This window comes from Corvus cornix, chromosome 5 (genome assembly GCF_000738735.6).
Source record: "Corvus cornix cornix isolate S_Up_H32 chromosome 5, ASM73873v5, whole genome shotgun sequence".
Classification (NCBI taxonomy): Eukaryota; Metazoa; Chordata; class Aves; order Passeriformes; family Corvidae; genus Corvus; species Corvus cornix.
This window is the reverse complement of record NC_046335.1, coordinates 53,787,101-53,812,980: the sequence shown is the minus strand read 5'-3', so window position 1 is coordinate 53,812,980 and position 25,880 is coordinate 53,787,101. Positions and strand designations below refer to the sequence as shown.

The 25,880-nt window shown below is 41.0% G+C and overlaps 1 long non-coding RNA gene across 3 annotated transcripts in view; it reads right to left on the bottom strand.

Moving 5' to 3' along the window:
• Positions 1-224: 224 nt before the first annotated feature.
• Positions 225-25,880, bottom strand: part of LOC104692972 — a 52,679-nt gene continuing 27,023 nt past the window's right edge. The window contains exons 2-5 of one of the 3 annotated variants that reach the window (XR_002046798.3): positions 24,744-24,805; positions 14,467-14,634; positions 13,871-13,998; positions 225-2,254 (exon numbers count right to left, since the gene is read on the bottom strand). This is a non-coding gene — a long non-coding RNA (uncharacterized LOC104692972). The remainder of the gene's footprint in view (positions 2,255-13,870; positions 13,999-14,466; positions 14,635-24,743; positions 24,806-25,880) is intronic. The other 2 variants (XR_002046799.3, XR_005601966.1) reach the window with 2 other exon arrangements.

Sequence of the window (25,880 nt, the reverse complement as noted above, 5' to 3'; positions counted from 1 at the left end):
ATAGGGAAATCAAAAAAATAAAGGCAGAAAACACTGGGTTAAACTGACAGAGTCAGGATACAACCTGACACCCTGTTAGTCAGGGTGGTGGTGGCAGTCCTCCTGAAGTGGTGGATGTGGTTCTGTTGAAGCAGTGATCCTGTAGAAAGGGGTTGCTCTTCCTCAGAAAGTCCAGTGGTGGCTGTGTAGCTCCTGTCCTCTGGAAATCCAGTGGGAAGGTTGTTTCTAGTGTTTGGAATCTCAGATTATATCCAGGATGGGATGCTTGGTTCCTCCCTCTGGGTGGAGCATCTCACAACGGGATGATGAGTCATTAAGCAAGGCATTGATGGGCTCATTAACAGAAGATAGTCCGGAGGGAGGAGGCAAGGAAACACTGCCCCACCTGGTTTCAACAGCTCATGAGGATGGTAATAGAATACACTGCAACCCAGGACATATGGCTAGAACAGGCAAATTGTTTTGCCTCCTTTCCTTTTGTTTTGTGGAGTTTTTCACCAAACCATGTACAGTGGCATGTTTATGGTGTGAAACATATCTGGCAAAAATCATCTTTTCAACAGAAAGTACCGCATTCTAAAATGTCCAGGTACTTCCCAGAGCTGCTGTCACATGGTAACTGCCATGGGCTGGATGAACACTAGGAAAGAATAAATTCATGATCCAGATCTGTAACATTTGTGGTTTTGAGTATGTGTTGCAATATAAAAAGGGTTTTCATAGCAGTCAGACAGAATCAATGAAAACAGGTAAGGCAGAGATGCAGAAAATGTTCTGAAAGAGGGGTCAGAGTTAATGGTCTCAGCTTCACGTCAGAGAAATGTCATAAAGCCTCCACCACACCTGCAGCTGGCACTGCTATAAACTGAGAACCAGAATGGGGAAAGGGTAAACAAAACATGGATTGTACTGTCTGGTGTGACAAGCACAATACTCCTCACAGGATTATGCCACAGATTCTATGACAACAATAAGAACTAAGCTATTTATAACTTTGAAAACAAGCCTTTGTCTTAATGCCACAGTTTGCATTCATGGGCCAAGGACAAATTCAGAAAGATTTGCAAGTAGGTACCTCAGGTGTTTAAAGGATTAGGTGTGCTTTGTTTCATGTAGGAGCTGCAATGTGACAATGTCTGTGAAAAGTGGCCTTTTCCAGGATGGGAATGCCAGCAGTGCTGGGTGCACTGAGCAGTGGTGGATGTGAAGCCTGGAGCACAGGAAGAATGATCAGTTTTGAAGTGCTTGTTGTGCAGCAGGGAAACACTTACTGATCCAGAACATTAAAATACTCATAGCCTGTGCCCCTTCCCTTCAAGCACCACACAAATTTAATAAAGAAGGAGCTTGGTGAGTCTGTCATTTCTCACTTTCTGTATGGCCTGCAGACAGCAGGTGCGCTTTGACATTAGCATCACACCCATCCATCAGAAAGGAAGGATTTCCTTGGATGTACACACATTGATTGAAAGAATGAAATTAATGTCTTAAACAAGCTGGAAGTTTCAGTGCCGTCTTCAGTCCTTCACAATATCCATTCTATCCTCAATAAGCAACTCTTACTCTCTCAAAATTATGTCTGTCTACCCAGGTTCAGAGCTCTTGCATATCCCTCAAAATCCAAGCATGGTTTGCAAGCTGTCTGACCTGAAACTGTTAGTGGCATTAAGAACCACTGATATTCACTCCCCTGGGCATTTTCACATATTTCTTCCCAACATCTTTCTTTGCCCAGCCAAACACGATAGTTTTTTATCCACAGTGACACAATTTCCAGCAGCAAGACCCCATCACTTGCCCTTTGCCTTGGTCCCATCACCTTCTCTGTGTAAGCTCCCACATTCCCACAGCTGGGAGGTGAGCTTAAGCCAATTAAACATCCAAATCTCTCAACTGATTTTTCAAATTTTTCATTACTCTGCACAGTATACATAGCACATAAGCTGAGGCCAGCACAAGGAAAGCAACAGAAATGAAGTAGTTGAGGCTAAACTCTTTCAGCCCAGAGAAATTACAACAAAGACGTGGGACAGTGTGGCCTAAATATTTAATGACAGCAAATAATATATAAATTGAGGTCTTGTGATTGGACAATGTTAAGTTCTCACCTGTGGAAATGGTATCTCCAATAACATCAGGAAAGTAAAAGATCTTTGCTTTAGTAATAGAATAGATGGCAAAAGATGCAGCTCTTCACACACCGTGGTCTTCTGACAGTTTCACTGGTGATGTCTTTGCAAAGGCACAAGAGCATCTGGCAGATTTTTTAAATATAGTAGAATAGGGCTTCTTATGTTTGATATTCAGTGAAAAGGAACAATTATATTATTCACAGTGTACAGAGAGTCAGCTTAGGACAGACAGAGCAGTCGAGTGAAGAGGCAGAACAGAAGAGGGTTTAAAAACAACTCTCTCTAAAGATGCATTTTGATGTAGTGAAATGAGACACATTCAGAATTCATAATCATTGAATCACAGAATACTTTGTGCTGGAAGGGACCTTTAAAGCTCATCCAGCCTGACACCCCTGCAATGAGCAGGGACATCTTCAATTGGATCAGGTTGCTCAGAGCCCCATCCAACCTGGCCTTGAATGTTTTCCAGGGATGGGGCATCCACCACCTCTCTGTGCCACCTGTGGCAGTGTTTCACCACCCTCCTTGTTCAAAACTTCCCTTGTTCTGTCACTACAGGCCCTAATTAAAAGTCTGTCCCCATTGTCCTTATAAGCCCCCTTTCAGTACTGAAAGCTGCAATAAGGTCTCCCAAGAGCCTTTTCTTCTCCAGGCTGAACAACCCCAACCCTCTCAGCCTTTCCTCACAGAAGGGGTGCTCCAGCCCTCTGATCATTTTTGTGGCCCTCCTCTGGACCTACTCCAACAGGTCCATGTCTTTCCCGTGCTGAGGAGCTTGTCCAGCTCCCTCTGAATGGCATCCTGTCCCTCAGGTGTTCCAACTTCAGCTTGGTGTTGTCTCCACACCTGCTGAGGGTGCACTGGATCCCACTGGCTGTGTCCTTGGCAAAGATAGCAAACATACTGGTGCCAAAACAGACCCCTATGGACACTTGTTGTCATCTATCTCCCTCTAGATGCACTCATCCAACCAATTCCTCTTCCCCTCAGCAGTCCATCCATCAAATCCCTATCTCTCCAATTGAGAGACAGAAGTCCAGAGGATCAATACTTCAGATATTATGACACAGTACATATTGTTGTATTGTTCACAGCTGGCTACTTTAAGTTAGACAAAATTTTATTTATGTTTTATGTATTTTCAAGAGCACAGGGAATTCAGGCTATCCCTGAGAGAGTTTCTCTGAGTAAGGACAAGACTGAACCGGATCTGAAAGGCAAGCAAGGCTTCTTAACAAGTGTAGCAGTACAAAACATCACTTTATTGCACCCAGACTTGAGTTTTCCTCCTTGAGGTGCTTTTCTTCTCTTCCATCTTCCTCATTCATCAGTGTGTACATGCAGAATGCATCTTGAAACACCTAAATTTTTGTCAGAATCTGCTTTCATAATGCAAAGAGCAAACAGGCACCATCCCAGTGTCTTGAATGGCTCCCTAGACAAGGGAACTGCAGCTGCTAAGCTCAGTGCTCCAAGCAGCCTCACGTGCTTTACAACCCACAGTCCTGACACAGCCCAACCTGCCAGGAGGCCTGGAGATGGTCCTGCTTGCCCTCTGCAGTATCACAGCTGCACTGCTGAGAACAGCACTCACCTGAAGATGCAGGTTTGTCTAATGCTGAACACCAGGAGAACGGCACAGGGAAATATTAGGGAAGAGAATTATATGTCAAATGCAAACAAAAGACCAACAACTAAGTCTCTCACTGCAAAAACAGGAAAATAATTATGCACATTGTGTTCATTTGTTCCCTTCAGTGCTACTGCAGAAGTTACACAAAAGTTCTTACTAATTTTATTTAAATCCTATGTAGGCATGAAAGGATTCATCCTGGCATTATGATAAATGATGAAACATAAAATTAGCATAAACTTACTCGTATGAGAAACCCTGCTGACAGAGTACATGCTTCTTCATTTTATTTTTTCACATTCCCTCTTTCCAAGACACTCAGCCAGTTCTCCCATCAATTACACCCATACAAAAGAAGAATAACTTCAATAAAGCTTGTATAAATTCATCATCCTAACAAAGAGGCAATATGTATTAATAAGCTGATTTTGACAAAACCACTAGCTCAGAATAATAAAATTTAACCCCAAATTTATCTATATTGCCTAAGGAGAAGACTACCAGTCTTCAAACAGATAGCACAGTGTATATGATTCTTTCTACTTGACTGTGCAAAATCACTTGTGTTAACAGAAGGGATCTGGCTGTGGTTGTTCAGTTGAAGACAACAAAAAAGGATCTTTGTTCTGCTGTACCTGGGCAGTTCCCTGTTCGAAACCAAGCTCCAACAAGAACTCTGCTTTCCCACCCTCTTTCTCAGACCCTGGCACTGTTCTGCAGCTCATAACTAAAGGCTGGAACTCTCCTGCATGGTACAGTGAACTCTACCTACAGGATCCAGGTAACCTCACTACTGTCTGGTGTAGGAGGGAAAAAAAGGTCTACCACTGCTTAAACCAATGGTCACATAATAGAGCAACTTATGCACCACAGACAGAAGTCTCAAGACCATTCTGAAAATAATTGCCTTGACACTTTTGTTTCAGAAGTAAGCATGCACTCAAGGGAAGATGAGCAAATCCCAGAGTACAGCTGTCAGACAATTTAAACACTGGTAAAAATACTCTGTGTAGCTCCCCAAAACGTTTGTTTTCTGTTTTCTTTCCTTCTGGTAATTACAGTTTTAAAAGCCTAAGGTGGTCATTTTTTAGAAAAATGTCTTTTACATCTTGAACAATACTGCAGCTGTTTTGTTATACAGCAATGTAAAAAAATGCCAAGTTAAATATTGGATTAGCAAGTGACAGCTCTTCAAAAATATTCTCATTGAAGTTGCTCAGAGCACCAGAATCAGGTTTCGTGCTTTAAAAATTAAGTTACAGGGAAAGCTTCCTCCCTCTTACCATATCCTTGAGGACCTTGTGAATGCTGTTGTGGGTGGCAGTGTGTTGGCAAAGCAAATGTCAGCAAACTGCCTCCCTTCACACAAGTGATTGATTTATCAGTTTAATAGAGCTGTAAATCGAGAAAAATGTTCCTCAAGCCTGAACAGTGAACCACAAGGAAATAATAGGCAACAAGCTGTGATGCAGAATTGAAAATATAAGTACTTGTGAAATACAGCATATGTTACATTTTCCTGTCAGCAGCCCATGGAAAATCTGACCACTGTGATTTCCAGCTGCAGTGACACTGCCCTTGGATTCTGGTGGCAGAGCCTTATAGCATTAATGCTGGATGCCCTTGCTGTCATCTGTAAAAACACCCACGTGGGTTTTATTACATTTTGGTCAATTTAAAACAGAAAGAAGCCAGTACAAAGGAGCTAAAAACAGCACTACAATCCACTAAACCAAGCAAGGAACCTCCAGCCATAAACCAAAACCAAAATTCTTTGCAATCACTTAGTGCTTCTATATTTACAAAGTTAAGGAAGTTTCTAATGTCTATAATTGTCTGTAGAAGATGTAAAATGCTGGCAATGTGTCTGATTCCCAAAAGATTCCTTAAGTACTTTTCTCACTCCATCTAGGTACAACACTGTCCTACCACCTGCCTTTCTTTTTTTAATTTGCAAAACACTGTTTCTGGCACATCCTGCCATTTCTCTCTAGAATTTCTCCTTCCTTCTTCCCATTTTTACAAATTTAACAGGATGTTTGCTAGTCACCTCTTCTGTACTGTGAAATGGAGAAAGCAAGCTGTGTTGGGAGAGGAGAGATGTTATCCAGCAGCCTGCAGCAGGATAACTGCCAGCTGCACACAGCCCTGAGCCTGGAAACATCTGTAAGGCAGGAAAGGTTTCCTCACCAGAAATTCAGTTCTCACTCATGATTAATCATATGGTTGTAACACAAAAAGCAGTTTATAAGAAAAACCTCAAAACCTCAGTCATGACTTAAGTATCTGAGATTCTGTTTTTAAGAGGTATTAAAATTGGGTAATTCAAGCATTTTGAAGATAGAAGCTGAGGTGGGAAGAGTTCAATTTTGGACCAGCATTCTCTTCCAATTACCTGAAAATATTAATCTTGGTTTTGATGCATTTTTTTTCCTCTAGGTTTGCTTCAACACTGAGACAAATATGGGTTTTTTATTGCAAATAGCAGTAGGTTTTCATTCAAGAAGGTAGGGGCTGGATTTCAAGACAAAGACTGTTAAAAATAAGAACTTTTTTTTTTTTTTTTGGTTGAAACTATTTCTGTTGTGTAAAAAGCTTAGTCTTTATTTGAGAACAAAAAGCATTTAGTTGAAAAATCTCCCATTGTTTCTAAGTCTGACACAACTGGAACAGCAGACATCTATTCCATCGTTCACTAAATACTGGCAAATGCAGCCAGCAAAAGGCCAAATACTCTCAGAGATTCAGCAATGTCTCTGTAGGCCCTCAAATCCTTCCCAGGGAGCTGTGCCTTTGCAAACAACTCAGGCATTTCTGCAACCTTCTCTGCAGCCCAGGGGAAATAAAAAGACACCAATCACATGGGACTGGCCTCTAACATTGGTCTTTTGTTCTTCTGCCTGCTTATGTTTTAAAAGCAGTGGTTGTCCTCCCTGTACCTGTTGTGAGCGTCAGAGGCAGTGAGCCTCTGCCCCATCTCCTGCTGCAAGGCAGGACAAGGAGACAAAAAACCCCGGGGGAATGTTGTGAGGGGAAAGTGGCTTCCCCCTGCCAGCACATCCCATCCAACAGCTGGTTTGAATTCCGCAGTGCCTTTTCCATCTTGGCCTTCATTAGCTTTGGCGTGTCCCCTGAACCCCTTGGAGGTCTTTAATACACTCAGCTGTGCCACTCAGCTGTGGCAACCTTTTCACTGGGATTCCAACCCCCTGTCCCTCCTACCACAATCTGCAGATATTTTTAGACGATATTTAATTAGAAGTCAGAGCTCTGTGCTCACCAGAAATACAAGTCAAATAATACTGATCTGCTTCACAGGAACTTCTTTTCACTACTGAACAAAACCAAATGCGAGAGCTTCCCGAGTCCCTGTTACACCCATGGAAGTCAGCAGCCTTCTGTAGTTAAAAGCAATCCAACATATTTCAGGGGCGATAAAGTGCTTCTTTCTTTCTTGTTCTGATAGTCTAGGAGCATATCCATGTGCAATATCTGCCTATTGGATTAAATGTTTAACATGCATTAAATATTACTGAAGGAGCAAACACTGCACTCTGGCACTTGCTGACTTTTCCTCAGTGTTTTTCTTGCCTTGCCTTTCTTTGTTAGAGTTCAATCAGCAGGCTGTACCCCCAGCCTTTCTTTTCTAGAAAATAATCAGCCAAAAATTAGTTTTTACACAGTGGAGATAAACAGGATCAACCTCAGTGAGAAGACTACATCCCATGAAATTAAATTTGCTTCAGGCTTTTAAGGTATTGTAGCAGCAAATTTTTAAGTGTTGGTACAGCAAATGATCTGCCAAGCAGGGAGCTGCTGACACACAGGGCCACTTGGAAGCAGCATCTCAATGCAGCTTGTATTAAATTCCCTAGTTTCTCAGATTTTTGTCTCAGGAGCACATTTTAAAGTAATTAGTTAATGAACTTGAAAGGAAAGAGAAACCAGGTAATTCTAGAATCATATTTACCATTAAATTTAGCATTTCTTCAGAAAAATATAATTTTCCTGAATCGACTTACACCCTGGTTAGCTCATTACAGACTTAGAATCTCATTTTAGCTTGAAAAATCAAACTTACTGAGTCAAGCCAATAAATAATGCTGTTCCATACGGGCAATAAATAACCAATTTAGCTGCTTTCCAAATCCATTTACAAGTAATCATGCAGACATTAAGCAGCTTTATAACTGATACCTAATGGCTACATAATAATATATTTATTAGAGCTAATAATTCCTGTTCTGCTGGTAAATGGATGAGCATGATTCATCACCATTGCTAATGGGCTCTTTATGAAGTGAGAGGGAGGCTGTCAGGGAGTGACTGGCACACCCCATGAGCAAGGCTGCTTTCATGCACTCTGATTCCTGGAGAGTAATGCTCAGACACAGATGGCAGGTGCCTGTCATGTCATGTTGTGACAGATTCATTCTCCCAAGTTTTGTCTGAAGAGTGCAGTGACTGCAGCAGGCTGGAACATGGAGGAAACTGGAAAGCTTTAAAAAAAGAGTACAAAAATAAAGTATTTATCCATCTTGAAAACCCTTTATGCCACTAGAAATGTGCAAAATTAGCTTTCAGCTGTCAATTAAAGCAATTCAGCTTGCTGTTACTATTGGCTAAGAAATTGTTTGTGTTCCAGCACTGACACCAAGCAGGAGAAAAGAGATTCTGAAACTCCCTTTGTGTTCCTCAGGCTGTGTTTCCCCCTAGACTCTGCAGAGGCTTAGTTAGCCCCAGCTCATACTTTGCTCCTCAGAACCCCTTTCCAAGCCCTGGGAAACAGCTGTAGCACAGTGCATTCCAGCTACAACCCTTAAACTATTATTTTTCCTACACTGCCATATGTTCCTCATGTCAGGGCTAGAATTAGGGCTGGTGTGGGCCATCACATGAGTTATCCTCCTCAGTCTTTGAAAAACAGCCAAGGTCAAAGATACATCTTAAGCTGTTTCCTCTCTCTAAGGTCCCTTTCAAACTGCTAGAGCTGGGGATTTTGCATACAAGTCTTTCTGTTTAATTTCTAGAGAATGTTCCTTGGTATTGATTGTGTCAAGATCTCATTTTCCCCCTACTGCTTCCTAAAACTCCCTAAAAATGCTCAAAAACTGCCCCCACTTAAGCTTCTCTTCATTTATCACAAAGTGAAATAAGCATTTTTAAAACAAAATTCACAGGCTTGTGGGCATTTGACTAATACATTGAATGTAAAGAACAGAGATGGGAAGATGGATTTTTGCCTGCTATCCTCTGCTGTTTCAGCTGTGTGCACTCCAAGCAGAGCCTGTGACAGCCCTCCATGACACCAGTGCAGTACATGACTGATACCCTGGTCCCAGGCTTGCTGAGCCACCAGGCTGAGAGCAAGAAAAATGACTCAGCATCCTCTGATGCCTCACGGAACCACCTCTGGTGACTGTGAAGCGAATGATCACAGTTTCTACTGACAAGGCATAGAGAAGATATGAGAAAGAAACAATCCTGCATCAGTGCCAATAGCAATAGAGATGGCTTGCTTAATCTGCCAGTAGTCTGGGGTAGGGAATGTCACTGGAAGCTCACCTTAATAACATTGCATTTGGAGGCAAAGCCCTGTCATTCAGCAGCCTCATTTATGGTGTCATATCTCTAATCTAACGCTGAAGAAAAGCTTTATTAAAAGTAACTGACAATATCATTCCCCTCCTTGTCACCATCCTAGCCTGAGTCCCTGCCTGTTACAAACACGCTGACATCATCTCACTTGGGACACCGTTTCCTAAGGAAGAAAACTGCACCAGTGCTGCCCACACCTCTCCTTCCCCTGACTGTCTCTGAGCAACGACTCATAAGAACAACAGCATCAAGCCAAAATGTAGAATTTAAGTCCTGTTTATCCATTGCTCAAATAACCCCCAGGGAGGGGCTATAGCTCAGGGGTTAGCTCGGGCTCATACCCTCCCTGCACCCAGGCTGGGCTCTCTGGCTGTTGCCCAGATGGATTTTGATATGGAGCTGACCTATGTCCTCCTGTCCTCATTGGCTTGGGGCACAAATCTAAGAAATTCAGTGAAGAAAGATATCCTCGATGTTCCTTCCTGCCTTGGGAAGGCAAGTAGGAGGAAATGTTCCCTGTCCCTTCTTTTTCCCAGATAAAAGAAAAGTAGGATTTTGGCTTCACAGTCTTTACTAGTCAATGCCATTATGGGTCAGGAAAGCAGCTTTCCTAGGGCAGGACATGGGTTTGCCCTCACTGCTCAGGCTAACCTGATTTTGAGCTGAGCATGGCACAACTGAGCTGGTTTTGATGGGAGATCTGCCCAAGTGAAGAAGCTGTCTAAGCTAAAGTAGAATGAGGCCTTGGTTTACACATTCAATTTATTTGAAGCTACTTTTTAATTAACAGTGATTAAAAATTAACAGTGATTAAAATATCAGAAGCTTTTAAATAAAAAATACACTTACATTAGCACTAATAAATATAGCTGACAGATGAACAAGGAAGAATATGAGCTGCATGGCAGACAAGGACCTCTCCAAGTCCAAAATTTCTGTGATGTGATAGTAAGATGGTGGTTTGTGACTAGCTTGTATTTTAAATAAAAGACTCCCTTTTTGTTTTAAAGAACAGTGCTTCTTTAAAGGTGATTCCAGAGTCTCTCACCAGAAATGTGTTTCTTACGAGCTGAATTAATTTTTGCTGACCTTAACAAATAGCCATCAGTCACCCAAAACGTGTCCCCCAGAGAATCAAACAGCCAGCAAAACTTCACATAGCTCTAGAATTTATGTGTTTGAAGGATGCATTAAGTATTTCAAACAATTTCTAGGATGTTTTAGACCATAAACTCTGCTTTCAACTATCATAGATCATTGGCTCTGCTTTACAAGAAACATTGTTTTACAGGTTTATAACTTGCCTATAACAATGTGCTCCAGGCTAAAGCTCAGTAGAAAAAGGTCTCAGCTAAAGGGTAATTTTTTTTCATTACAACTTTTTCCTACTTTGTTTAGCTTTTAAGATTAGAGCTTCCTCCAAAACTCCCCTTTCACTGTAGAATTATCACCAATACTGGGGGTTGATTTATACTCTAAACTGCAGGGAAGGGAAAGGTATTCCAAATTTAGAAAAAACACCACAAAACCATCAGCAAATGAACACCCCAAAAATGCTGGAATTATGAGGTTTTACATGGTCAAGGTTTTAGGTTTTTAAGGTAATGTACTGGAACACATTCTTAAAAGAGCTGTGACTTAGTGTGCACATCAGAGCATACAAAAGGATGTAACATAATCAGTGTATTACCATTCCAGACTGTGACATCCATAACAGAGTGCTCCATCAATGCACCTCTGCATTGTTGACAGTTTGCAGTTCCTCAAGACGTGGAAAGCAACCAGCTAAAGCTGTTTGGTCTGTTCATTTCATCCAATGCAAAGTTTCGGGGTCATCCCAGTGAGCGCCGCTTGGGCAAGCTCAGAACTAATTTAACATTCTGAGAAGCAGGAGCCATTGAGCCTAATGATAATCAGTGACCAGGGCAAGCAAAGTTCAGCAACTTGAGCTCAGTTTCATATTCAATTATTTGGCTCATAAAAGCCAAACAGGTGTTAATGCCTAGGGAACTATAGCAATTATTAATATAAAATTATATGAAACTACCATAAAAAGACAGCATTGGGACTTGTTGGGTTTTTTCCCTAGCAACTGCAGAAGGGATATCGTTGGGAAAAGTAGACATAAGCTTTTTCCCCAGTCTTGTACAGAGTGAGTGAAATTGCTGTATTTTTGCTCAGTTTCTGGACAAGATGAAGCACCACTGTTGGTTAGAGGGTACTACAGGGGAAGAACACTCAGTGGAGAACATTTGTGTCAGGGACCCTGGGCAGCCCCAGCTCATACCCTGGTTATAACACCACATCCATATCCATTTACATGAGAGGCCTTTGGGGCTTACTGTTCTTTTACTGCCTGGTTGTTCTAGGCGTACAGGGTAGAGCTGCACTTCCTAGGAACATCAGAGATGTTGCTTCTACATTTAAGACACCCAAAGAAAACAATTCTGTTTCTAATGGTTATATAAATGCTTCAAATACTGGAAGTACTTGGGCTTTCTGCCCTAAAAGCCTTACAAGGTTATTTTATGCTTCTCTCAGAATCATGTGGTCACAGGTGCTACACTTACAAGCTGCTATTTATATCCCCTACAGTAGTATTTCCCTGATGTTTACTACTGGCCCTGAAAGGCTTGGCAGCCCATCATACACCACCACCATGAGCTGGGGGTGTTCAGCCTGGAGAAGAACACACTCCAGGGAAACCTTGCAACACCTTCCAGTGCTAAAAGGGGCTACAAGGGAGCTGGAGGGGGACTTCTGAAAAGGGCAGGTAGTGGTAGAACTAGGAGGGATGGCTTCAAACTGAGAGGGCAGGGTTAGTTTGGATATTAGGAAGAAATTCTTCCCTGTGAGGGTGGTGAGGCACTGGCACAGGTTGTCCAGAGAAATTGTGGATGCCCCATTCCTGGAAGTATTCACGGCCAGGTTGGAGGGGGCTCTGAGCAATCTGGTCTAGTGAAAAGTGTCCCTGCCCACAGCAGTGTGTTGGAACTAGATGAGATTTAAGGTCCCTTCCAACCCAAACCATTCCATGAAACAATTCTGTGATCATTTAAGTATTAGCTAGAGATACAGAACAGCAATATGTTCCCATGCATCAGTGACAGAGTACTTATGCCTTGTTGGATCAGCAATATTATGGAGACCATTGTGTACATCTAATTTTGCCCAGTACAGTCCAAAAAACCCACAATCAAAACAGAATATGCCACAAAATCCTGTGGAAAGTGTGCAAATAAAAGACATAACTTTATTTAAAACTTTCTGCAGATCCATATGATATTAACCTGCAAAACAGCACTGGTGATGCTCCTTTTACTTTTTATATAGCCATCAAGCTTTAAGTTAATAATTACTAAAATGAACATATCAACTAAACCAATGTATTTATTGTCTATTAGTTGCTATCCACACATGAAGGGCAACAGTGATGATTTCACAAGCAGCATGTGCCACACCAGGCAGTACCTCAGGATTTACATGAAGAGGTCAACTTTGTCTTGAGGTGGTCAAGAATTATAGAAAAAATATTAGAAGTTGAAGACTACTGAAGTAAGGAAGAAGTTAGGATTTTCAGTGGCAATCCAACTTCACTCAGAAGAGTGAAATTCACTGGTGATTAAGCCTTGTTCTGCTTGGTGAGGAGGACATAATTCTAATCACTGGGATGAAGTCAAGCCGAAACAGCTCAGCCCTACCATGGGTGAGAAGCACTTATTTGATGGTCTGTCAGAGGGAGTTCTACAGAACCACTGCTCCCCCAACTGCAGGGCTGAGAGGATGAAGGTGCCCAGAGTGAAATACACCCTTTGTGCCGAATTCAATTTCTAAATCTCATCAGGAATGGGATACAAGCACAGGCGCTATTCGTACCACCGTGAGCTGAAACAGACACTAAAAGAAATGACTCATAGCAGAGACTCAAGGACCTGGGAGAGGTTGTAATACCGTATCTAATTTTGGAAACACTTCATGATTTGTATCCTCTTTCAATGCCAATGGAAATAATGAAAGTTAATACCAGGTGCACCAGTGAGTCCTGGCAGTTCTGACCTTTAGGAGAGCGAACTTGGATTTACAGATGACAAGATTCATTGCAAGCACATCACACCACACTGAGCTGCTGACTTTCAGGCTTGCTAAGATTTACTGTAATACCCCAGCCCATACACCAATATTTCAGCACCCACAGGAAGGGAAGTTATACTAGCAAATACCCTTGTCTGCAATTTTCACCAGTAATTCCTGAGACCTATCATGTTAACCAACTTGATGTAAACTTGTCATATTTTTCCTCATAGGACTCGTCAGCATTGCACATTGCAAATCTAATACTGAGGCTTTTTCATTGCACACAAACATAGAAGAAATATGAACATAAGGCAAAAGTGGACCACCTGATTATAAAGTCCAGTGCAATTAAAGACTTCTGGAAAGCAAAATTAATTTAAGCACTAATTGAGGAACTTGGTTTTTGGTGCTTCTTTTTGAAGGCACTTACCTAACTCACCTGTCCACATCTCTTGTAATTCTCCTTTCCTCATAAAAGTTAAAAATAAATCCTGGAGGCATCCCATTTGTGAGTTGAGACATCAGCTTTCACCACACACCTAAAGTGTATTTGTGTACCTGCAGGTGTACATAAAGCAAGCCTTCATTTAGGAATTAGTTATTATGTGCACATAGACATAGAGGATTCTGATTGACTTCTGCAATCAATATGAACAATAAATTAGCTCTAGGCTGGATAAGCAATGCAGCACATTGAACTAGACTTCTCTGAGGCAGTTTGAGAACTTTATCTCTCTCCATTCTATTTTAAAAGCTGTTGTTCTAGCTCTCCTAGCTTCATCTCTGGCCTTTCTGGGACCTGGAGATGGAGAGATGCTTCAATTTCTGGGATTTTGTTTTTTTTTAGTCCCATAAAATACTGTGTTTTTCTTGACATGTGTGGACATGATGGAAAGAAGATAGATTACAAAAGAGAAATGACCCCTTTCTGCCTGCCCTCAAAACCCCTTTCTGGTTCCTGAAAACAAAACAGTTGGACAATTACACCCAAGTCAATACATTGTGCTGCTGTTCCTCTGTGTTTACCATGTATTTGATGCAGTAAATCCTGGCCACTGGCTCCTGACACCCACAGAGGTTAACTGAGAAGCCATCCTTGCTTGCCTGTACACAGAATGTTTTTCCAGCATTCGGTATCCAGAGAATCCTTCACTGCCTGTACTCTGATCCAATGGGAAGTTCTTCACACATTTCCTGAGTAGAGAGAAAACCCATTTCAGTAAAAAAAAAAAAAAGACTGTTTAAGTTTCAGTAGTGCAGTGCCACAGCAAAAAGTTTTTCTGCCTTCATAATATATCACTGTAATGTTTTATTTACAACAGAATTTGTTCCAAAGACTACTGACTAAAATACGCTCTAGGCTAAGGTCATAAATTTTCAGATCTCGCCCAATGAGTTTTAAGATGTTAAGTACATTAAATTTTTAATTGAAAAGTAACTCAACTGCAATGTCGTAACTTGAAAAGTCCAGAAACCTTATGGAGTCCAGCCTGCATTCACTTACACTAAAAACTGAGCACTACCTGTTTCTATACATGTCTGAATTTGCCTCCAGCTACTCTCACACTTCTCTTTTCTTCCAGTTAGGTAAATTGACTCTCAGATTAAACCTGAAAGAAGTCCCAGAACAGCATGTAGCCTCTGAACTCCCAGGGCCAGGGGCCTCCCACTGCCTTTAATACCCTTTGAATCAGATCCTGGAAGAGCCTGTGTTCATAGATAACTTCATTTGCCAGAGTGGCCCATAGGCCTCTAGAACCAAAGCTCTATTAAACAATCAAACCCCCCACCCCCAACTTAATTGTCACATTTATAAGGGATATATTTTTTCATATATTAAGACCTTTTAAAAATAATTCCTAAGTTTTTTTTTTAAAGCCAATTTATATCACTTCCAATACTAAGTCAATATACATGTAACAATAACATACACTGGCTTTTAATCAACGAAATATTTAATAAGCATGGTCCTAACTTTATCCCAGAAGCCTGAAACTGTTTTAATGAATCAAATCTAGAGTTAATCTGAACCAAACTTTATTCAAGGATTTACAATAATGATAGTGCTATGAACAATCTTTGGGTATATAAGATGCAGAAAAAGTTTTTGTTACCTTTAACTGATATTTGCCTGGTTTTGCACTGTAAAAATATTCTCACAATGCCATGGCCCCTCAGCTCTAGAACAGTGAGGAAACATTCCTGTAACAATACCTCCAGAAGGGAATGAATAATGCTCAGCATTTAATAACTTCCACCATTTAATAAATAATGGATAACACTTAATCCCGATTTGAATGCTTCACAGAAAAATCTCATGGGAGCCCCAGTTTGATCGTATTCTTTAAGGAGCAGAACCTGCTCCTTGGAGATGAGTTTGTTCCTTGATATGTCTCTCTGACTACAGGTGGCCAGGAATAGTCTCTGTACTAACTGTACTGTGCTGTTTGCACTCAGGTACAAAAATAACGCTGCTTAGTCTAGGCCAGCATACAGCTCGTTTGTATTTTACCTCAAATCAAGCCCGTGAAAACAAAAGAATGCTGTTCTCACAAGCCACTCCACCTCCCTTTGTCTTGTTCCATGAGATCAGTTGGCAAGTAGAAGTTGCTACAAATATAGGCCACAGCACAACCTTATTTTCTCCCCTTCATAGTAACTTAGAGAAAAAAAAAGCAATGGCCCACAGAGGTCTTATTAATTTCCTTTATTGATTGAAACATAAGATACAAGGCGCCTCACAGAGGCCCCTGAGCCACACAACAAAGATGCAAGGACCAGCAATGAGAAACACTAAGTAATGAAACAAAAGAAATTATGAAAAGTAAAGCTAAAGATCAATATGCTGTTTTTCTGAAAGACTGTGCTCAGCTTTAAAAACAGAGTCATTTGTGCTGAATGTTTAATTAGCTATAGATTGCTAAAGAAGGATTCCAGACCATCTGGAGTCTATTCTGTAAGTTGATCTGGAAACCTCTAGCTCAAAAATAGTCCCTGTGGGAAGGCACAAACATACATACCACAACCTCATCAGCAAGTTTCTGGAATATATTTTAGATAAAAATATGCCATCTTTATGTCCTGGGAAACCTGAGACGAAAAATAAAAGAACCCCAATACCAAAGTACTAGAAACAATTGGAGAAGCAAGGTATCATTTCTTAAAGGAGCAACAAGACAGAGGTTAATACCAAAAAGCGTGATGAGCAGCTTTAGCTTCTAAACATTAAAAGATGCAATTATTCAACAATGTTAGATAATCACCCAGATGATAAATATACACCTGCTTACAGGGAACTTAAAAATCTAGCAGAGGAGCAGGAGCCCCCATTGCACTGGGAGGATAGGGAAACTGGAGCATCACACAGAAACTGAACAAAAGTTGTCTTAAAATAGAACTTGGAATGATGCCATAGTTAATAGCTATAAATACAGAACATACTGCTGTTTTAAACATGGTTTTTAAATACAGCTTTAACCAGAATGGAAAGGCAAGCCTTGACAAAGACTTCAGTCACCATCAGCAGTACAAAGAAAACTGAAATAATTCTAGACAGTGCCTAGTGAAAGATTTTTATTTTGCTATTTAAATCAGGTTGGATCAGACCAAAAGGCTTCCTCCCTGTTTCTGTACCAAGAACAGAAAAATTAGCAGGTGTGTCTTGGAATGAGAAACCAGTCTATATACAATACTTGAATTACAGTCCAATGGTGCAGCATCTCCAAGGGCAAACAGCAAATAATGCTCTGGAGATAGCGGGAGAGGTCCTTACTAAGCAGTTGACAATCAGCCTGCATAACAGATCTTTGCCCCTAAGAATCAGAGCAAACCTTTCCAGAGTGTATTTCCTGGTTTTTAACAAAGATGGTATCCTAGGAATCTGAAGAATGGGACTAGAATCAGAATTTGGTTCATTTTGACATCAGGAAGGGTTTCCACAACGAAAGTTCATGAAAAGGAAAAGCTATACAATATGAACTGCCTGAGTATTTAAAAAACAAGATGCAGTCTGGAAGTCATAAATGTATCTCCAAACTGGCCATGACCGAGCAATACAATCAGGGAGGAATTGCCAGAGGCAGTTCTAGGCAAACTTTCCATCCTCTCTTTCCCATCAAACACAGCCTGTGCTCACAGCATAAGATCCAGGTGTGGGGACATATTTTCCCATTCAGACAGGGACTCCATCTGGCTCTGCACATGGTGACAAAGAGTATGTCAAGCATGAAAAACATTTCCTGATAACCCCAGGTATGTTGTGAAGTACAAATGTGATATTTGGAGCTCTTCAAGAACTAGGAGAACTGCTTCTAGTGAAACCTCAAAGAAAAATGTCAGGAAAACAAAAAAAAACCTACAAAAAAAAAAAGGGAGCCTTAGGTCATTGACTTCTTGACTCACTTTTGAATCTCGGGAGAAATGGTTTGATGATTTTAGAATTTATGCATCTCTCTATACATATTACCATTTTAGCAAGCTAAATTGATATAATCATATGGCTTAAAGCTAAAGTGGCACTAGCAAAATCTGCTAAGACAGTAAAATAGAAACCCCCAAGCATTTATCTCAGAGTGTTCCCAGACATTTTCTCCAGCCATATAATTTTTTTCTCTAAACATTTTTTAATAGATTTCCTGTGCTTACAATGGATCTGCTTTTGAAAAACCTCAGACTCTGCAAATACATGTTCTTTTCCAAAAGAAAGAAAAATAGACACCAAAACTCATCACCCAAGTAACAGAATGTAAAATGTAGATGCAAAAGTATGAGATAAACAATACTATTTCATTTGTTTACCCTCATCTCTCTAGTTTGTTTTTTCATTATACAAATCACAAACAAGCAAAGACACTGTGACAAATCCAGCAACTGGGAACAACTTCCAAACACCCCATGCTCGGAAACAGTCAATCACTTGACAGAGACCAGGCATAGGATATTTACTTTTTATTCCTACCAGATGAAACTGAGCTTCTACCTAAAACTGTGTCCATGCTTAGGAAGCTGGGTGAAAATATCCCTGCTTTAAAAAGGTGAATGAAATTTACTGCTGCCACTTGTGAATTCAAACACTTAAAATCGTCCATTAAGGTGTATTTGAGCATACAAAAATGTCCTCAGCCTTCATTAGGTTCTATTAAATTTTATCTGTTTGCAAATGCATCTCTGTGGCTTCTGCAGCTCTGACATGCCCTGGAAAGGGTGGCAACACTCCCATGATCCAAGCTCACGCTCCCTTTTGCTGTAATAAAAACAATGGACAGGCAGCCACAAAATGCAGATATCATCCTGCCATAGCTTCCAGTGATTTAGAGCACAAGAACAAAGCTCTGGGAGCATCCTTACAGCTCAGAGTATCTCAGTACTTCTGCGATAAACTCTGAGCTACATTGGCAATGCAAAACTGCCAGGGGTTTCAGCTTCCTCTGCAGGACAGGCTGGATGTAACTTCTTACACACCGTGGGAGCCTCAAATAAACCAAGCTGTTTGAATCTGACCATTAAGAAAGAACATACAGGTATTTCTAGGACATGGGCTTTGGAGGGAGAAGCTGCTCCTTTGGAGGGAGTGAGAAGCTGCTCCCTTCAGCTGCAAGCATCCTGCAAACTAAGGTGCTTTTATAAAAAATGAAACAACAGTTGTTCTGTGCAATTATGTCCACACATGTCCTCAGCAGATGGCCAAGGCCTCTGTACTGGTTTAAACCTGCTACTGAATCCTCCCAGGTTCCCTTGATGGATGTGCATTCTTCCCTCTCCTTTGGCACGCTAATTTCATCACTCCCAGCAAAGGTTTTACTCAGCACTTATGGACGTGCCACAACTTGACAGCTATACAATTTACTCTCACTAACAGCAAAACAAAAGGCACTTATGTCCCATTATCCTTACCAAAGCCTGTCCTGGCCTAAGATTGTAGGAGCATTGACATTTCTATTTTGCTGCAGAGGAGCAAACTCAAAACTGAGCATTTTTCCTTCTTTTAAAAGGATCCTGGTGCTTGATTTAAGGACCACTTCTCTTTTGTAAGGCAGCTGATGCAAACCAGCATTAATGACTGGTGCAGGGCATTTCCTCACAGACATCTCACCCTGGTTTCTGTATGGCAAACAGCCCAAATCCTGAGTGGGGCCTTTACAACTAAACAGAAGCAGCAGAGAAAACCAGACCAAGTTCTTTGCACAACATGATGATGTGGCTCAAAGTGTCAGTGGAGCAGCTCTCATTTTCATCAGCAGAAAAGGTAATCTTGTGCTTTTAGCCAGAGGACAGCTACAGGATTGTGTATTCAATGGACTAAATAATCCCAACAGTACTTCTGGTTCATTCTGTACTGAGAAGGACATTTTTGCAGGAGACATCTTCCCAAATATTCTTTTCACCTGGATCACTGAGGCAAAGGTGCATTTCCATTTACTGTATAACAGCAGGTAGTGAATAATCCCCCTCTTCACTCACTAGGCTCACTGTATTTTGAAATAAATTAAAATGGAACTGTGAGAACCTATCAGTCTTATAAACAGGCTTTTTCCTGTTTCAATGATAGGTAGATGAAAAGTGCATTTATCCTGGGAAAATTTACTTCTCTCACTTAATCTTAGCAGTCTCTCAATACACTTTTTTTCTTTAAGATATGATCCAAACCCTACTAAACTTAATAGAAGAGGTTTTCATTGACCTCAGCAAGCTTTGAATCAGACCTATAAATTAGAGCCTGACCCCTTTCATAGAATTTATGATCTTTACAGCCTATCCCTGCAAAATTAGGACATTGTGGACTCTGTGCTTTATGCATCTTAAAATAACTGCCAACAGATAGTGCAAACTGTGCAGTTCATTTAAGCATATCCTTGAACCCTGGTTATTTGTCTAATTTTACTCCAACTGACCCCTTGCCTCTGATTAAGCTTCCTTCATCACAGTCATTCTAGGCCACCTGTCTTGCTGTCAGGTTAGGAAGCTCAGGCATGAGAGAAAAGGAGGAACTGTTTGGCCATGTAATCTCATATTAATAATTTAAAATAGAGCTTTAGCAAGCTTTTCTTGTACCATATGAAAGGAAGCTTAAGATGAATGGTTATCAGCAGTCATCCTTGACTATTATAATATGGAGCATAGTTAATATTTAAAGAATATACACATCCATATGCAGAGAGAAAAAATGTTTGAAGTAGAACTGAATTTTTCCCTAACTCACTGCAGTTCATCCATAACCTCAATTTATGCCAGACTCAGTGATTCCATCCTCACTTCAAACTGAAGTGACCAGTCAAACATGACATACCAGCCCCTCAGCTTCACCATTCAAATACTGGTTAAAGCAAATACCCCAACAGCAACTATTTTCTCAGAGTTAAAGTTCTTGCTTTATCATCAGTTTCCAAAGAACAGAAGTCTAAAGGAAAGAGACAGATCATTAGCCTGGAAGTTCAAACTCTCAGGAGAAGAATGCTGCAATCCCAGGCTAGGTCCACCTTGAGCAGGAGCAGATGGTTCAGTACTCTAACCCTAGAATCCTAGAATATCCTGTGTTGGAAGGGACCCACAAGGATCATCAAATTCCAACTCCTGGCCCTGCACAGGACACCTCAAAAATCACTGTATGTGCATGAGAGCATTGTCCAAAGGTTTCTTGAGCTGTGTCAGGCTGGTGCTGTGACCACTGCCCTGAGGAGCCTGTTCCAGCGCCCAGCCACCCTCGGGGTGAAAAGCTTTTTCCTGATATCCAACCTAAACCTCCCCTAACACAGATTTATGCCCTTCCCTCAGGTCCTGTCACTTGTCACTACAGTGAAAAGATCAATGCCGGCCCCTCCTCTTCCCCTTGTGAGGAAGCTGGAGGCAGCAATGAGGTCTCCCCTCAGTCTCCTCCAGGCTGAACAGAACAAGTGCCTGCAGCTGTTCGTCCTACGGATTCCCCTCCAGACCCTTCACCATCCTCATGACCCTCCTTTGGACACTCTCTAACGGCTTCATGTCTTTTTTTTCTTGTGGCACCCAAAACTGCCCCCAGCACTGGAGGTGAGGCCGCTCCAGCTCAGAGCAGAGCAGGACAATCCCTCCCTTGCCTGGACAATGATGCTGTGCCTGATGCCCCCAGGACAGGGGACACACACCCCTGTGCCCTCACATGACCCTGGCAGCCCTTTAGGGGAAACAAGCTAACAAAACCAAAACAACCCCCCTGTGAATCACCTAGCTCAGCCTTTTCCCCTTTGCAGCTCCCTCTGGCAATAAGCAAATTCCTCTTCCACCTGCACCTCCCAGCTATAGGGTTCAGTGCCAAGAGAAAAGGTGTGTGGCTGAGGAAACATCATGTCCTGTTTACAGACAACCAGTCAGTGCCAGATGTCTGACTCCAAACTAGAAGAGAGAATGTTAAACCACATTCCAGTAACTCACAGGCAACTCTACAATGGAATATCCTTACTGAATAAAAGGACTACAGCCCATTGTCACAGCTGTAAAGACACTCAGAAAGAGGTGTTCTGATTTAGCAGCATTTTATACACTCTGTATGGAGGCCTAAGTGAATCCACAAACATCGAGGTGGTGAGAAGTCAAAGGCAGCACACTCCTATCAGCATTTCTGCAGTTACAGAGACTGGTGCATTAGCAGGAAGCCTGTGTGGCACTCATACTATATCCTCAGACAGTTTGGTAGCACTGTCATCCAACCAAGCTTTGTACCATTAATATCATGTCATTCTTGGGGGAAAATATGGACAAAATTTTTCAAAAGTCACAGCTACTGAAAGAGACAAAGAATAGATAAGTATTTCTTATTTAAGAAGCTGTTTGACTGGTATATTTAATCAGTCACCCTATAGGATAAATTTCTATTTGGAAAATAAAATGCTTTACTGGACCCCAGTTGACACAATAAGAGAATTCAGGTTTTATTTATAGCTACTTGCAAATTACTGACAAATCAGGGTGACTTTGTTGTTCTTTGATACTCTGCTTCACCACAACTGCAGAGGTTTTCACTGTTTTGAACCTCAAAGTTTCCAGAGGGTTGCAGAGAGTTTCTGTATTGGAGGCTCCCTTTTGGTGCCTCTAGGTTTTCCACAATGTTTCCTAACAAATAGATCTGATTTTAATTAAGGGAGGTAAAGAAACAGAGCAGATGCTCTATAGTTACACAGGTCCCTGGTCAAATCCTGTGTCAGAGGAAACCCAGTGGCAACAAAACATTGGTTTAACATCAAGCAGCGCACAAGCAGAATTATACAGAGGGGGCGAAACACTCCTGGTTCACAAAGGTTTGTGATGCATTTTGATTCTCCTACATCTCCTTCAGGTAAAAATACACATTTACTAAAACTCAGGGGATACCCTGAATGAATCTTCTTTCAAATATAGTTTATTATGCCTACTCTTTTGTAAGGCTCTAGTTAAGAAAGTCAAAAGTGACCTAGAAGCTGATGCACCTATTTAGCACCTGAATAACTTGTGGTTAATTACAAATATATATATGAATAACACAAGCATTGTGATAAACTGATGTACTGCTGGAATTTACACAAAAATAATTACTTAAAGCTTTCCTAGAAGTAGAACAAGAGCAGGAGAATGATCACATTGAACATAAATGTAGCCAAGTTTTCTAGGCAGTCTTGACAACTGTCTACTAGTGGGGATTTATTGCAATGTATGTATGAAATTAATCCATAATTTAACATTTATGCTAGTTACATCTGTTTACAAGTCCTACTTCCTATTTGATTGAGTAGCACAACCCTTTCCTCACATCAGCTGGGGACATCATTATTAACTGATAACAACCTCAATTTGCAAATTACTTAAATCTAATGGGGCTTTATTTCATTACCATACTGGCTGTAATTCCAGGTCAACATTCATTACTGACATAGTTCCATTTTAATGCAGACAACTATGCATTGCTGAGAAGTTATTTATAATATCCTAAATATTTTACTAGGAAAGAAATGTGCCCTTTTGCCTAGGAAAAAAGTAAGAAAAAACCCAACACCATTTTGTATTATGTAAAGAGATGAAAACCTGAATCAGGACTTCCTTGCCTACAATCATGTAGAACATACAATTAAAGAGCTGTGTGTCCAGACAAGGTTCTATACAGCAAGGACGTATTACTTCACTTACATATCTGCTTCCTCAGCTTATCAAGAGCATACTTAGCCAAAACCTGTTCTTTTCTTCCCACTTTCAAGCCCTAAAGAGCCAATTACTGCAGCACGTTGTTAATCCGTTCCCAAGCTGTGCCACACAAACATTTGAGTCAGAACTCATTTTTTCCACACTGCCATGGAGTGACCAGGCAAAAGGAGCACAGCACATCCTTCCACAGATCTGTCACAAATTCTGTGATTCACCAAGTCCAAGTGACACAATATCCTGTGTAAGGAGCAGAATGACATACAAATTGTTCCTGCATCTGGAAAGACAGCAGAAAATCCAACAACAATAAACCAAAACTGAACAGCTCCCTGAAGTTCACTACTATTTGCAACTCCAGTGCATTTACAGACTGGATAGCTGCCTTCAGGACAAACTTCTGTATTTCTCTTAGGGATTAAAGTCTGTGCCTTAACCGAGAATCTGAGATGTGTCCAGCTGTTTTCCAAATTGGATTTTTGTCTGTCAGCCTGCTTCCAGCCCTAGAACAGATCAACATTACAGTTCATTGCTTCCATTTTTTTTTTTCTTCCCTTGTATGGACAGCTCCTGTTTTCTACCTTTAATTGCATCTTTGTGGATTAAGGCTCTCCAGCTCAGATCCTGGTTCCTCTCTCCAAAAAGAGAAGCTCAAACCTTATCTGGTTACTCTCTCCCACCCCAGTTATCTGAAAGCAAGAAGGCAGAAAATATAAATACAATGTGCATAAAATCTGTTTCTAGCAGGCCCTTTTCCAAAAATTCTTTTAGGTAAGTAAAGCAAGTGGAGTCGCAGAAGTTTTTTTATATGGGTCACTGCCCATGAACTATTAGGAAGTAACCCTTCCAAATTACTTTGAATGAGCCTTGGCAAACAGTCAGGAACACTCAAAAATCTCATGGAATGCCAGAGGCTCTTTTCCATTTCCTGTATTTGGTACATTTCACACCTTCCAGAGGATGCTTATTTAAGCATAAGACTTCACTTCAAACTGATTTATCAGGAGCCAGCCATTCAGAGACTGAGACTTTAGTCCCAGAATTCTGCAACCAACAAATTATAAGCCAGGAATACTGAACTAAATAATTCACTCAGTAACAGCGTTAACTTCAGCAAATGCACAAACCCACCAGAATCCAGAGAGGAATTGTTTGCAACTCACCATGGTAACAGTGCACCGAGGCCAGTTATCAAAATTCACCCTCCTCCACTAAATGACTTCTCCTGCAGGAATAAACAGAGTATCAACAACCCCTTCCCCAGCCCCCTTTTAATTCTAATACAGATGTCATTACCATACACTTTGGAAACAGTGTGTAGGTTGTTTGTGGTATTTTGTTGGGTTTTTGTTTAGTTGGGTTTGGTTTTTTTTGGGGGGGGAGGGGAGGGGGTGTTGTTTGTTTGTTTGTTGGTTTGGTTTTGGTGGGGGGGATTGTTTGTTGGGGTTTTTTGTTTAGTTGGTTGATTGGGGTTTTTTTGTTTTTTTTCCTTTTTAAAAAAAATTTTAAATTTTTATTTCTGTACTTAAAACCCTGAAGAGCTCCTTGTGCAGCCCCTCTACAGATCATGAACAGGCCAAGCCTTCCCCCATTAATGCCAATAGAAGCCTTGCAATTGACTTTCAGGAGGAAGAGCAGTTTGTTGTTAAGTACAGTAATATTTGTTTCACCTTCACCCATCTTCACCTCTTAAGAGGTTTATATTTATGGGCAACAGTGTCTGCTCCTCTCACAGGGGTTTTGCAAATGCATAGCATTAACCTGTCATTTGATTTTCCACTTGAGCTGGTGTGCACAGTGAGGTAAAGAGCAGCACTGAGGTATGTTGATAATGACTCCCACAGATAAATCCATACATATTTTACATTGGAGTGTGACCCTTACAGGTCTGGCTCTTATTTGCTCACAAATGGTTGTTTGCACCTCGTTGGCTTCCTTCCAGAGGGTGACCAGGAAGTGCAAGGGAGGCTTACACAGGACACCCTCAACATTCTAATGGCCTCAGTATGGCTTCTGGATTTATGGCCAAACCATCCCATTAGTACACAGCTCCATTGTAATACAACTTTAAGTGTAATTATGTGAGACAAAGGCCATCCTTCAGCAAGGACAGCTGCACAGCATTAGCACTTTATTCTTACCTGATTCAGAGTATGATTTTTAGTTCATTTAGTTTGAAATAAGAAGCAAGAAAAACATCTGTGTCCCATCATAGTATGCACTACACATCTGCTATGCATTTTTCTGATTCTTCTTGCTCTGAATCCTCATGTTATCTCCCAGCTTTACCTTATACTGTG